General features: G+C 37.5%; 1 long non-coding RNA gene across 1 annotated transcript in view; it reads left to right on the top strand.

The window, feature by feature from the left end:
* The window catches only part of LOC138108656 (uncharacterized), a 170,391-nt gene extending 164,891 nt beyond the window's left edge, over positions 1-5,500 (top strand). The window contains exon 5 of the long non-coding RNA XR_011150042.1: positions 5,368-5,500. This is a non-coding gene — a long non-coding RNA (uncharacterized lncRNA). The remainder of the gene's footprint in view (positions 1-5,367) is intronic.
* The last annotated feature ends 8,939 nt before the right edge of the window (positions 5,501-14,439 follow it).

Genomic DNA, 14,439 nt, shown 5'->3' with positions numbered 1-14,439 from the left:
TTGCTTAGATAGGAGCCATACCGACCTCACTGGGGTCAGCCCAGAGATGAATATAGTCCAGCTCTGTCTTGTGCTTCACAGTGAATGAAGACCTTAGCACCAGCCAGCAGCATTGGATGGAGGCCACTTAACAGCTCTCACAGCCAAGCACAAGGCTCTCAAAATCTGGTCCATTGCATATGCATCTGCCTTTTGTATTCACAATTACATCATACACACCCAGATTTCATAGATTTCTAGCACAAACATGTAAACAGAAAAAATGGAGGAATTACCATTCAAATAAATGATTCTTGGAGGGAAAAGTCTTATGAACGCTGCTCTGTATATTGCACCTGCAAGCAAAGAGCATTCTACCTGCTGTCCACTGCCAATAGTAATTCCAGGTTTAGTAAGAGACTGGGGAATTCAATGGACGGCACTCATGTGACTGAATAAAATTTTGAGTACATGAAGCTATAGAACTATGTGTGTTTATAGTCTAGTCTTGGAGTCTGTGTTATCCATTTGCTCATTTCAAGGCAAAATAGGAAAAATAATTATCCTTTCAGCAGAAAAATACTAGAGCTGTAAAAATTTCCATTGATAAATCCAGAAATTACCCAAGAACTTGAAGCATTTGCTCACCATAACCTGTAATTTTGCTGATGGGCTGCAGCGATTCTCTAGGAGCCAAAAAGGTTCAGCTGAGGTGACACAGTAAGTGCAGAAACATGCTGCTCTAAAGCTGCATAGAATTTCAACTCACATCGTTAGCTTCAAGGATAATAACTGTGAACTCCAGGGCAAACTTTCCTTATAGAGAACTAATGAGTTTTTGCAATACCTCAGAACATCCTGTACCTGCTGTTGAGCTCAGAGTTAAACAAGCAGGAAGGAAAGTAAGTGTCATCTCTCCTACCTTCTTCTAGCCCTGTGCTTATATACTGCTATAGGATGTCTTTTCACCTCCAGATAACATTTCACAGTTCTGAGTCAAATTGTTCCTCTCCACAAATCTAAAAAAGAACAATTTAATTGAGGCATTGTGGAGATTTGGATGTTTCCTACACCTTATATCCCTACCAGTTCATTTCAAATGTATTATGTTTGTAGTAAGAATGGGGAAGAATATTCAAGAGATGGATTTTCTATCAAACTACAGTTTTATCAGAACCAGAAAAATAAATAACAAATGCAACTCTCTGTAAATTTGATTGAACCCTTTTTATATTTCATTTCAATTTATTATTTGTTTCTTTTTCATTGTGAATTGCATATCATAGGTAATTTTCAAAGTCAGCTGCCTTAAAGTAATGCTTAGTGTATCCTACTCAACATGCCAAAATGAGATTAATTGAAATTACAAAACACAGCATTTTGACATAATGAGAAAAAACTATAGCAGTGGTTTAACAAAAATGCATTCCTATTCTGTGGGAAACATCAAAATTTTGTTATTTTCTGAAAAGGAAATCTGATGCCTAAACTCTGTAATTATGTACCCCAGGGGCTGTTGGGGGACATTGGATGCATGTGACATCAGGCTTCTGATCATCAGCCAAAGCCTATGCAACCTGATCTGTAGTTTTCCAGCTCTTCTTGGGTGAAAATGCACACATGAATTGCTGTTGTCACAGCTTGGAGTTGATTCTTTTAAACAGAAATAAAATGCATTGATCAAGGCTCCTCATGACTGCAGTCCCCACCCCACACCCATGCAAGCAAGGTCTTCTTGCTTGTGTCAGGTGTGTTTAATGAGGCTTTTACCTTCACAGGATGCTAACCCATGCCATTTAGCCTGGGGATAAAGAGATATTAGCATTTTCCGGGGGGTCTGGAGAGGGTCTGTTACTCCAGACTCACAACCATGTGATACCTCCATGAATCCCACAGTTGTAGCTTTTGCTGTGCACCTCACAGCTGCAGCAGGTCTCACCACGGCTTTCCTTTCTGTCGGCCTGCACACCTCACCTTCCCCTTCTGCAGGCAACATCAACAACTCCTGCTGGAACCTGCCAGAGCCTTGCAAAGTGCAGGCAGGGTAAACAGAGGCTGCTCAAACTGTCAAGCCAGACCTCAGAGAAAGCATGTGAAGCACCTAATTCACAATAATGCATAGTACACATCCAAGATTTCTCCTTGAAAATCACATCCAGACAGTTATTATACTAAGCACCCCAGAAAGCTTAGGTTACACGTTGGTAAAGCCTTCTGGTCCACACCGTGATGTCTGGCACCAAAGCCTGGTGGCTGAGGATGGCTTGTGTCCACATGGCCTCTCTGGATTAGACTGGATATTTGACCAGGGTCTTCCATGCATCTCACATCATACCTCTAGATACATACCTCTACATACCTCTAGCAACCTACACCATCACAAAGCTCTTTCCCTGGCCCTGAGAACTGGCTACATTCTTAATTTTCTAACCTCTTTGTAGGGTGTCATAGCACTCAGACTAGTGGGAACAGAGCCTGTATGTGTTTCTGAACTTTGCTTAATAGTAAGTTCTGTTAACATTAGATGGTCTAAACAAAAATTGCACAGGTGACTCTCCAACTGCTTTAACACTCAACACGATCAGTGTGCAAAATCTGGTCTCATCTCTTCACTTTTTTGCACCTCCACAGGTGCAATACCTGAACTCCTCCCTGTGTTATTTAGTTTAAGAGAAGCTCTGAGACAAAATTACCAATTTGGTTTTTTACATTTAATTTCAAAATGTCTGCAGTAATGCATGTGCTCTATCATTATTAACTGGAGTGTTTTCTATATACTCTGATAACTTCTTATACACTTTTGGATGGGGCTAGAGAACTTAAGGGGGTGGCCACAGGTATACTGTTGTCCTGCAGAAATACTGGTGTGCTGGAGGAGAGGTGACAATGTATGAACAGGCAAGCCTTAGGTGGTATAACCTACCCAACAGAAACAACCTCTGGACCAAACCATTCCTGAATCCATGTGCCATTTTCATCACAGAATAAATAGTTTTTTCACCTCGCAAAGAGAACTGAAGTGCACTAACATTCAGTGAGGAGGCCATCAGAGCCCTGACCTCCTCCCAGGAGAAAACAGGAGAGGCCATTTGTTTGCCAATACACCTCAGGGAAATTCCAGGCTAAATTAAAAAAGCAAGTTTGGAAGAATTTGTATCTTTTCCACAGCAGACTACAGAGATTTCTGTTTCCCCTCAGAGCATTAGAATGGCGATAGTGATACTAAAATGGTGCATTCATCCACAGTGTTTTGATGTGACCCTGTATGTACAATTTTGCCAGGCTTCATAAAACCATTCCTAGATTACACAAGTCTAGAGAAATGCTGATTAAGCTGTACAGTAAATCTGAGCCTGAAATATGAATAATTAACCACTGCAGAGGCTGCCAATAACTGCAGGGCAAGAGCTTCTTTTAATTTTCCTTCAAAAGCTAAAGGAAGCAATATTTGATTGTGAGACTTCAGCCAGCTACAAGAGAAAACAGAGTATAGTATTTCTTTGCTTTTGAAATAACATGATGGAAATTACCAGTGTCTGCTTTGTGAGAGAGAATTCTAAATCAGGATTCAAAAGATAAAGAACAAATAAGCGTTTTATATGTCTTAAAATAAGAAACAATAGTTTGAAGACAGGAAGTTGGGAGTCAAGAGAAGACAGAACTGCAGGACAACAGGGGGAATCCCAGCTTTGGTTTAGACAAAGGACCTCTGTGGGATCTTGGAAAAGCCACATCCCAGACAAGTGCCTCAGTTCCTCATTATATTCTAAAAGCTAATGACAATAAAGTTATATAAAAGAATTATATAATCTGCAAATATACATTTTTCTCTAAGTGCATCGACTATTAAATATGGAAACAATGAGAGTCAGAATTATTTCTTCAGGACACGCTGTATTTGAGCCTGTAAGACTCATACACTCAACGGATAAGGATTCTCTCCTCTGGTTCCATCCTCACTGTGAGACCAAATCAAGAGGTAATTAAAAATGTCAGTGGTCTGCACCTTAGCGATATCTTTCAACCAGTGGACATGATGAGGTAGCAAAGGGGGACAGATTTTCAAAGGCAAATATAAACACTAGCCTGGCTAGATTTTCCATAGATAGATGTGATTTTGTTTACCTTCTGGAGTTCATAAAATGGCAATAGGTACTTTTTGCAATTTTTGCAACACAATCTCCAGATTTCTGCAAAGCTTCCATGTTTATCCTAGCACTATCATACAGAAAATATACAGGTAGAGACTGGAAGTGCTGAGACTATATTATCCTTCCTGTGGTGAATGGATTTATATGATAAATTCCTATATTGAGTAGCATGTAAATTAGGATTTGATCTGGTATCTGTTCTCATACTAAACAGTACTTTTTAGTAGCCTTTTCGATTTATTGCCTTAAAATCCCTGCCATAATGCTTTCTAATACTACAAATATATTGAGAGAAAGACTCAGCTCACTCAGCATCGGGTTTGCAGCTGAGGCATGCTGTAGAACACGAAATTGTTTCTTCTCATGCGAAATCTTCTGTTATAATTACATTAAATTGTGTTAAAACTACATCTACGGGGAAGCTGAGGATATCATGACTTGCTTATGGTGAGACTAAGTTGTTACTTCCTATTTTGTCCAGATGGTTAAGTGACTGAAAAATGTTAATTGTTCAATATCCCACATGAAATGAGATGTGTGGTCTCAGACCACTAGAGAAGTGTTTCACATTACAGGAACACCAACTCACTTGGCACTTTCTGGAAACTTTATTGTCAGCCTCAGCTTATATGCAAATGCAGGGATGCAGAAACTGACGAAGCAGCTATTAGATGATGATGGCATGTACACAAAGAGGTCCTGAAAAAGCAATAAGCAGATGGAAATTAAATTGCTACTGTTTATTTTATAACTGGTTCATGAATTAATAAAAGGCTTTTTAGGGCTGGAAATCCACTATCTTTGACTAAAGGATAATTTGCTTCAGAAAGGAAATCACATTTAGGAGAAAACAAAAGGAGACATCAAAGCATTTAGGGAGATTCAGCTCTGAGATATGTCACAGAAGTGAGTGAGAAAAATTTGGGAAATTGGACATTATGGGTCACATTTACCCTTTAGCTATATAAAAAGTTGATAATTAGTTGTGAACAAATTATTTGTGAACTCTTTATAATCAATGGAGGAAGAAAGAGAAATGAACCAGTCTTTCTATCCTTAACGCTTTTATGTCATTATTAACTACAGAAGAAACATAAATGGTGATTCACTGTAGGTAGTCTGAGGGTTTGATTAGTCACATTTCCATGGCTAATGTTAGGAGAAATTGCTATAAATCCTTCTTTTCACGAAACAGCTTTTTTTATCAAATGGCCTTTACTCTCATTTCTCTTCACAGAATACTGGAATTGTTCACTGGAGGACACTGAGCCTCAGCCTGCCCCTGCCTTCAGGGACTCCAAGCATCTCGGCCATCAGGCTATGGAGGTGAGCAAGACTGCTCCCACTGCAGTGCTAAGGGAAAATTATGACGCAGAACTGGGAAAAATAAAATAAATTTTTTTAAAAAAGTAATTTAGTTTCAAAATTCTGTTCTAGATATATATTGTATTTTCTATAGGTTCTGTAAAAAATCACAGTTCATCTCAAAAAAAACCAGACATAAGAGAGTATTTTTCATTTTTCCTAGTCATGACCCATGGTGGGATGAACCTGAGAGTCTCTGGCTACTAGTGAATATAGAGAAAAATGGAAAAAATATGACATGTATAAAGTGTCTGACTCTTGATCTGTCCTCTCAGTTACAGCAGAAATAAGTTTGAATATTTCCTGAGCCAGACATTGCATCTGAGTTACTTATGGATGTATTCCCATGAATTTCTCTAAAGTCTGTTTTTGTCCATTTATATTTTTGGCATCCACAACATCTTGTGGAAATTACCTCACAGTGCAGTTATGCAACAATACAGAAAAGTGCTTCCTTCTGTTTATTTTAAACTCACTACCTGATAACTTTATTGTGTATGTGTCCTCCTGAGTTCCTATGCTGCAGGAGATCCAACAAGTATTCCCTGCTCTCCACAATAAATTTATGCAACTGTCATATTTCTCTAAGTTGTTCTTTCCAAGATGAAGGGGTCCATTCAATTTAGTCTCCCTGCATATGGAAAACATTCTCTATATCTACCTCATTGCCTTTCAATCCTATTTTAACTACTACAATATGGATTTTTGGTAGGGGGTTCTTTTCCCACAAAAACAGCTAATACTCACAAACTGTGTCCTGTTTTTATATTAGCACAGCTCAAAATTTTCATATGAATGTGCTTCTCTTCAGCCAAAGCATTTAACTACCTCCGAGACTAAATCCTCAGTATGTATGATGTACAGTAAGAGAAAATCAGTTCTTTCATATCTCATGTGGTTGCAGTTGTATTTTATTGAGGATTTTACTTATAACTGTCCTTTAAAGTTTTTTAAATATTTTGAAAATTATCTAACAGTTTTAAAACTTGAGGTAGCCTCGTGTGCTGCTCATTCAGAGCATTCAATACCTTTTGAGGGTGTGTTGATTCATCCAGATTTAGGTATAAATATGGGATCTGCAACACATGTTTATGCTAATATTTAATATTAGTCTACCACCTCTGCCTAATGCATAAGAACAGGCAATTTTGTCAGCCCCATAAAATGTCTTATCAGAATCTATCACTTCCTGTGGTGGCAGTGCTATTTATAAGTAAATTAGTGAATGCAGAAAAGAAAGAATTAAAAGAAAAAAAGACAAAAAAAGGGAAGGAAAAAAAAAGAAAAATAATATTTTCATGTTATTTATCTAGAAGATACATTGCAGGGAGGAAATATGCACTGGCAAACGGACTAGGTGTGGGATTTGTATCATTTACTGGAAACCTTCTAGTAGCATAAACAAGAACTTCATCAAACTCACACTTCAGAGTCTCAAGGCTGACCTCACATGCTCTGTGTATTAACAGACAGGTCTCTCTGACTCACACTTGTTCCGTGCGCTCGGGAAGCATTCTGCCTTAACAAGTCTGAGACCCCGAGGAACTACATAAACCGGTCTGTGAGCTGGAATACGTGCTTCTTTTTGATGTTTGTTGCAGATGAAAGTAAAAAGTTCATGTGGTTTGGGGGAATGCTGCTGACAGTATTTCAAACAAAGAAAAAGTGATAAAGAGTTCAGGAAACTTCTCTCTCGACATCTGATTTCTCAGATTTTGGGCTTACAGGATGTGTCTGGTGTACGTTTTGTTGTCAGTAAAGGTTTTTGCAGGTGATTTTTTTTTTCTTTTTTGAAATCTATTTATTTTAATTCAATGAGTAAATCACCAAGCCAAAGAAGGGAGATGAAATGCTTTAATATTGTTTTTTTGATAATTTTTGTATGATACAGATTCTTGTGTCAGAACTGTGTGTTCTAGTAATTTCTCATGACATTACAAACTGCAACAAAAAGAAGAGAAAAAATTAAAAACAAATGAATTCATACATCCATGTAATTACAGGGGTTTTTCCCCACAGGTCAAGATAACAAAGACATTATATATATATTTATTTATTTATTTATTTTTTAATATACATATATATTTTATATATATTTTATATATATATAAACTTTTTTTTTTTAAATCAGAGTTGTGAGAAAAGATCTTGACACTTGTGTTCAATCTAGATTACATAACTACTCCCTAATTGCCAGTCACATGCTAGAGATCAGTTATCTTGGTTGTTATATGAAAAGCATATTCAGTCCAAGAGGGCATATGGATGATTCGTGAAGATTAAAACTTATTATATGAGGTCCTAGGTTCTGTTCCTGCAGCAATCCATTACTTTCCTTTTAGCTTATTTATAAAATATATAGCAGTTCATACTCAAATGTCCCCAGCTTAGAAGGCAAGCATGGATTTATTCAGTGCAAGTGGTAAGTGCATGAAAATAAAAGCCAGAGTCACTAGATATGACCAATATAAATCTATGCCCTCAAGAACTTTTCCCATCAAGTACAAGGGAGTAAGTAGTACTGCCTTTCTTCTTCCCATTTTTAGGATTCCCTAAAAAAATACTGTATCACTCAGGTGAAAGCCCAATATTTTAAAAGGCCCACACAGGGCTGTGCAAAACAAATCACCCAATGACTCAGCTCTCTGCAAGCAGCCCAGTGCCTACTGCCCTCAGCATTTCCCACTCACTGCAGTGCCTCGGCTGCTGGCATGGCACAATCCTCCTGAGCCTCACAACAAGTTCAGATATGGAAAGAGTGCCCACAGACTACACAAGGAATCTGCCTGTCCTACATTGACTTATAAATTTCTTTTCCTTCCCATTGAAAGAAGCAATTAACTACTATGCAAGCAAGTTTCATTATATAGAAGTTGTTTATAAGACCTGATAATTCTCAAAGGGCAGGCAAAGTGCACCCAGTCAAGAATGAGATTCCGGAACTTCTCTTTCTGGAGAGGTAAGCAAAAAAATGAGACATAGATCAAGGTAAAGTCTCTAAAGGAATGGCAAAACTAGACAGACCTGGTTTGGGTCTGCTCTGCCACTCTTAAGTGCCTTTATATGGTACCATTAATATGGTCATTCTTCTTCAAGTAAGAGCCTACATTTTCTTTATGCTTAATAAAGAAAAACAGGTACCTCAGGAGACAGACTCATTTTGCTTATCTTTAAACATTCTTCCTTGCATATATAAGCAACTATGCAATTCCCCTTAAAACTATCACTTTATCTGGTGCTTAAAATAGTGCACAAGTTAGCTGAAAAATTCAATGGGTTGTCCCAGGAGAAACAGCAAACAATATTGAAATGTTAAGTACCAGGGTTTGGGAGTTGGGTTTTTTTTCTTTTATATTTAGACTAAAACCCAGATGGGACACACCTGTCCGGCTGAATTCTTTTGCAACAACTTTACTTGGGGTATCTAAAGTGTCTTCATGCTAATAAATGTGATTTTTAGTCTATGATAAATCTGCTCACAGTAGATAGATTATCTCACTTACTGTAGCCAGAATCATTCTCATTAGGACAAAGGGTGACAGACATTATCCGCTTTATAACAAGTTCATTTTGACTGCTTTATTTTTATCTCTCAACTAACACAAGTATATTTTCATCTATGTCCTATTTCCTTTTGACCTCTTTTTTCGCTTCTTTAGTTTAGAAGTTACAGGAATTTTAAAACTGTACTTTTTGCTTCAAAGTCTTTTGACATCTCATAAAGTGAGTGCTGATTGGACTTCTAATTAAGTAGAAGGAAGGCAAAACAGGCTATAGTATTACTGGGAATCACTGGGTATGCTTATAATAATGAATATCTAATAGGCTACAAAATTTGCTTCTTCACAAGAAAGCTATTCTGGTTCTCTCGACAAGTGAGTTCTATTGTTTGTTCAATGCTAATTTTACAGTCTTTTAAATCCTGCAAGGATTTGAGCCTAGAGATGCCAAAGGTGGAGTGATTGAAGATTACTTAATGATTCTAAACTTCCACATATGTTAAGCCAGAAGGGTTGGATACAAGAAAATTGGCAGAAAGTAGATATGTTTGCAGTAGAGTCCTGAGATTTCTGCTGCTGAAGAGATGGACTGACAGTGTGTGTGTGCACATGTACAAATGAGTGTTTTAGAGAATCTGGGTCTGAGGTCTTTTTTGCCTCTTTCATCTCTCAGAAGATACCTCTGCATCTTCTCTCACTCAAGCATATTTGTAGATATTCATATTTGTTCTCACCACAACTGAGGAAATAGTCATGCACAGCACTAGTTTTATATTCTCTTTGTTTTTTCTCACCTACCTGCATCTCCTCTTAGAGACATACATGTTGCTTTTCCCATCATCATGTCTGATGAATTTTATACTTTTAAAGCAGTATCATATTTTAAAACTTCAGGTAATTAATTAAAATGCTTTTTCAGAGTGGAAATAATGTTGACCTTAATCCTCTCTACAAGGGAAAGAAAGCTGGAACTAACATTTACCAGCCTGAAAAAAACCTTTGTAACCAATGGTAAAGTTCTCATTCACAGGTGGATTTTGGAACAATTATAAAATGTGAATTTTTTGTATGAAAGTCAATAGTTTCCTCTGGCACAAGGAAGTTCTGCACTGAAATGCATTCATTTCAATCAGACTTGGCTTGAAGGAGTTTTCCAGCTTTCAAAAAATTTGTACATAAACTGGTTAAGGCAAAATTTGTCATCTGTTTTGTTAACCCAGCTTTTTCTTCAGCTTCCAGTTTTAAAAAACTGAGTTAAATCTCCTCTGAACAGTGCCCTTCAGTTGTGCTTACATGCAACTGAGTGTAGCTCCTACCAAAGCACACAAAGAGATTAAATCTGCCATAGAAACAACCTACTGCTCCCTGTTTTCAAGGGCGTGCTGCTTTTTCAAAGTATAATTTCTATCAGGTGTTCATTCTTTGTTTCTTTCCAACCTAACCAGTCAATGCAATGTCCCAGTTGTGAACTTGTTAGGTGACGTTGCTTATGTTTTCTGACAAAAAAAGCTTTAGTCTGGGAAAAAACATTCTGAGGGTATAATAAGAAAAATAAACTTACAGTCCAAGGGTCCAATATTTAAATTAATTTCTTACCTTCATTTTCATGACAGCAAAGCAGATGCACCTTAAAGCACCATAGAAGTTAAAGATGAGCATATTTTCAAATGGATGCTTTATTTTCCAAGGAGTGCTGCTGCTGTTTTACAACTAAAAGCAGTACCATGAAGGTGAAATTGCAGACATAAATATTCAGTCATAGCTAGTCTTTCACAGTACTTTCTTCACAGTCCTTTGATTGTTTCCTTTTTTTTCCCTTTGAAATATAGGACTACTATGGCCAGCATTGCAATAGGATTGTAAATATTTTTTAAATCTCTTAAGTTTCATGAACTACTGCAAAGGTGTGCAGCAAGTGAAGGAGATGCTCAGAGCAAAGAGCATTTTCAAATTCCCAAATATATGAAATTTGCTGTGAGCTTGTAAATAAATTCAAGTGGCAACCAAAATGAAGACACAAATCAATGTCCTCAAACTTTGTCACGTGAATGAAGAGCATATTAAGCACTTTAATAATTTTTACTGTTTCACCTACTGTGCAGCTACTAGTGTTATTAAAGAAGTGTCCTAAGTAACAAATCAGTAAACAGTTCAAAAAAATAAAAAGTTTGGATTAATTTAGGTGAAAAAATAAGTAATTTCTACCCCATCCATATTCCTGACATTTCACTGTTGTCTCCACATTACACTCGTGAAAAGTGATTTATACTTCCATATTTCTGTGCAATGGGAATACATATATTCTTCTACATATATATATATTCATATATAATGATATACACACTGAAAATCGTCACATTTGAATTGTCAAGAATATTCTAACACTTCTGATGGAAAAAAAAAAAAAAAAAAAAAAAAAAAACTTTCCACAAGTTTTTATTTGTTAAATAACTCAAAGATCTTTGTCAAGCAATTTTAACATTAACTGCATTTCCTTATAGCCTACAGAGCCAATGACTACATTTTCATTAGCTGAACTATTCTTCCCATGTGCAAGCAACAACCATTTCCTATTGACCACATATCTCAGAGTGAAATTTGTTGCAAAGACTTCTGGAATATAAAATTTCCTGGGAATAATAGTAATCAGGAAAAACAGGGATCAGGACACTTACGTCTGCTAGGAATGTATTACAACAGGAAAATTTAGCTTGGTGTTTTGCTGAACTAATTTGGACAATTCAAGTATTCTGGCTTACCTTGTACAGATAAAAGTGAACAGAATATTTAATGGAAATTTTCCCTCATGAAAAAAAAAAAAAAAAGATATACATGCAAGGTTTCCTAGGTTATTCTTATTTTTTAGAAACTGCATTTTTTTCTTAGGGAAAATACTCTGAGGAAGACTTCAAGTATAGGTGAAATCTTGCTGCAGTGGCAAGTATCTTGCTGCAAGCAAGCTACAGAGAGTACTGTCCACTAAAAGAACAATTTATTTCAGCTCTGTTCCCACAGCCCTTTGAAACCACAACCACCTGCAAAGAGAGCAGCAAGTGTGACTCTGTAAACCATCAGAGCCACCACCTGGCCGCCATCCATTGTGATGTTCCACTGCTGCAGATTGCAGGAATCTCAGACTTCAATCCCTTTTTTTATCCCCCTACCCCACAATAGTCTGTCCTTTCAGAACAAAAATTATGCTTTCTAAAACCAGAGTCTTTGAGAAGACCGAAGCTGAAGCCTAGAGAGAACATGTAGGAAATTCCTTGGCTGGTGTAGATACTCATCTGTTAATTAGAGAAACCAGGACAGGAGGGAAGAGTGGAGAGAGTTTTTAATTTTAAAAAGCAAATTGTGACATCACTAATGGTAGGAGTCTCTGGATGTTAAATGAGGGTGGCACAGAAGAATGGTAAAATTTGTCTTCAAAGGAGGTTTGCATTTAATTTCTGTTGTACTGAATTTATTTTTTTTTAATTTACTAAATGAAAATTTAAAGGGCTGCCACTTGCAGGTAAATCAATAAATGAACTGAAATGAATCAAAATGTCATTCATTCATTGCTTAAGATTCTCCTGTCAAATAGCCTTTCCTTAACCTGTTTTATGACTCTAGGGTAGATAGAACTCTGTCCTAGAATTAGTTATCCCAAAAAGTGCACTTCTTTTATCCCTTAGACAACTCACTACAATCTCTCCAGGAATAAATCCACATTCAATGTCATTGCAAACATCCTTTGCCTGGAGAAAACTGTGCTGGCTACAGCACAGAAAAGCCCAATAAATTTTATCTTTTCTTATCAAGCTGATCAAAATAAAGTTTGCAGGTGACAAAATACATTTCAATAATTAATGTCTACAGGCTTCAGAAGATGTGAAATTAGGATGTGGAAAAGCAAGAAAACAGAGAAGTTTTGCCAAATTCTTTAGTGTCCCACTGTTACTTTCATTTCTTACATAGCAAGTGCAGTTGTGATTCTGATGCCTATGTGAAACTGATACCATCTATGACTCAAAAGCTCTAATGAATGACTCACCAGTGCTGAGAATAGCTACCAAAGGGTCACTCTGGGACTGTAAGGTTCCTTTCAGGAAACACGGAGAATAGAAATGTGTATCAGTTCCTGCTTGACAGCAAAACACTCTGAACTGATAAAAGGGAATTTCAAATATAAGTTTTACATAAAATTAAAATTATTTTGTTATAAAATAAAAGCAGTACACACATAAAGACAAAAAGACTTTTAACCAAACTGTTTGCTGTGAGTTAACCCCAGCCAGCAGCTTCAGAGAGAGACCCACTCGCTAGCCTCCCTCTGGTGTTACACCTTCACAGTAGCATGAGGGATAGAATTGGAAGGGTAAAAGTAAAAAACCTTGAGGGCTGAGATAAAGAGAGTTTAATTTGTAAAGCAAAAGCTCCACACAAAAGCAAAGAAAAGCAGAGCAAAAAAAACAAAACAAGGAATTCATTCACCACTTCCCATGGGCAGGCAGGTGTTCAGCCATGCCCAGGAGAGCAGGGCTCCATCGCTTGTGACATTGACTTGGGAAGAAAAACACCATCACTCCAAGTGTCTCCCTGTACACCTCCCTTGTCCTTCCCCCAGCTGTATATGCTGAGCATGATGCCATATGGTCTGGGTTATCCTTGGGGTCAGCTGGGGTCCAGTGTTCTGGCTGTATCCTCTCCCAACCCCTTGTGCATCCCCAGACTCCTCCTTGGTGGGACAGCACAAAAAGCAGAGAAAGCCTTGATTCTGTGGGAACGCTGCCCAGCAGCAGTAACAAAAATATCTCTATATTATCAACCCTATTGTGAGGACAAATCCAGAACCCAGCCCCTTACCAGCTACCATGAAGAAAATTAACTCTACACCAGTTAAAACCAGCACACTGGTACTGAAGTGTTAGGAAAAGGAGAGCTGAGATCTTAGATTTTGCTTCTATAGATGCTTTCATTTCACAAATAACAATCTTTAATGTAGAAGTAGATCTATTATGAAATTTATCATTTGCATCTTATTACTCAAGAAAATACTGCAAAATAGAGCCAAACACTTTTCACCTTCTGAATTTTATAATATATTCTGATGTCAACATGACTTTCAGTACAGCTGATGGCATCAAAACGTAGAGACAAGTGAATGCCATAGGATGTGAACTTGGACATTGTGAGGAAGAAGTTAAACTGCCTTGTTCGAGAGTCAGTGGTTCTGGAGGAAGACAGACTAAATGCATTTTCACTCGAGATGGAGAAGCAGCTAAGACAGGAAATGAAGTTCGGACTGTGGCAGATCCTGGGGTAAACAAGAAAGAATGACTGCTGCAAGAAGTTCAGCAAAGAGCAGGAGGAGGGCAGAAGAGGAGATGAGCGATGTTCTATCTGGAAGTCCTGGGGTGGGGGAGAAAGAGAGAACCAAAAGGAAAACAACACAATGAAGT

Source organism: Aphelocoma coerulescens, chromosome 3 (genome assembly GCF_041296385.1).
Source record: "Aphelocoma coerulescens isolate FSJ_1873_10779 chromosome 3, UR_Acoe_1.0, whole genome shotgun sequence".
Lineage (NCBI taxonomy): Eukaryota > Metazoa > Chordata > Aves > Passeriformes > Corvidae > Aphelocoma > Aphelocoma coerulescens.
This window is presented reverse-complemented; position numbering and strand designations above follow the sequence as displayed.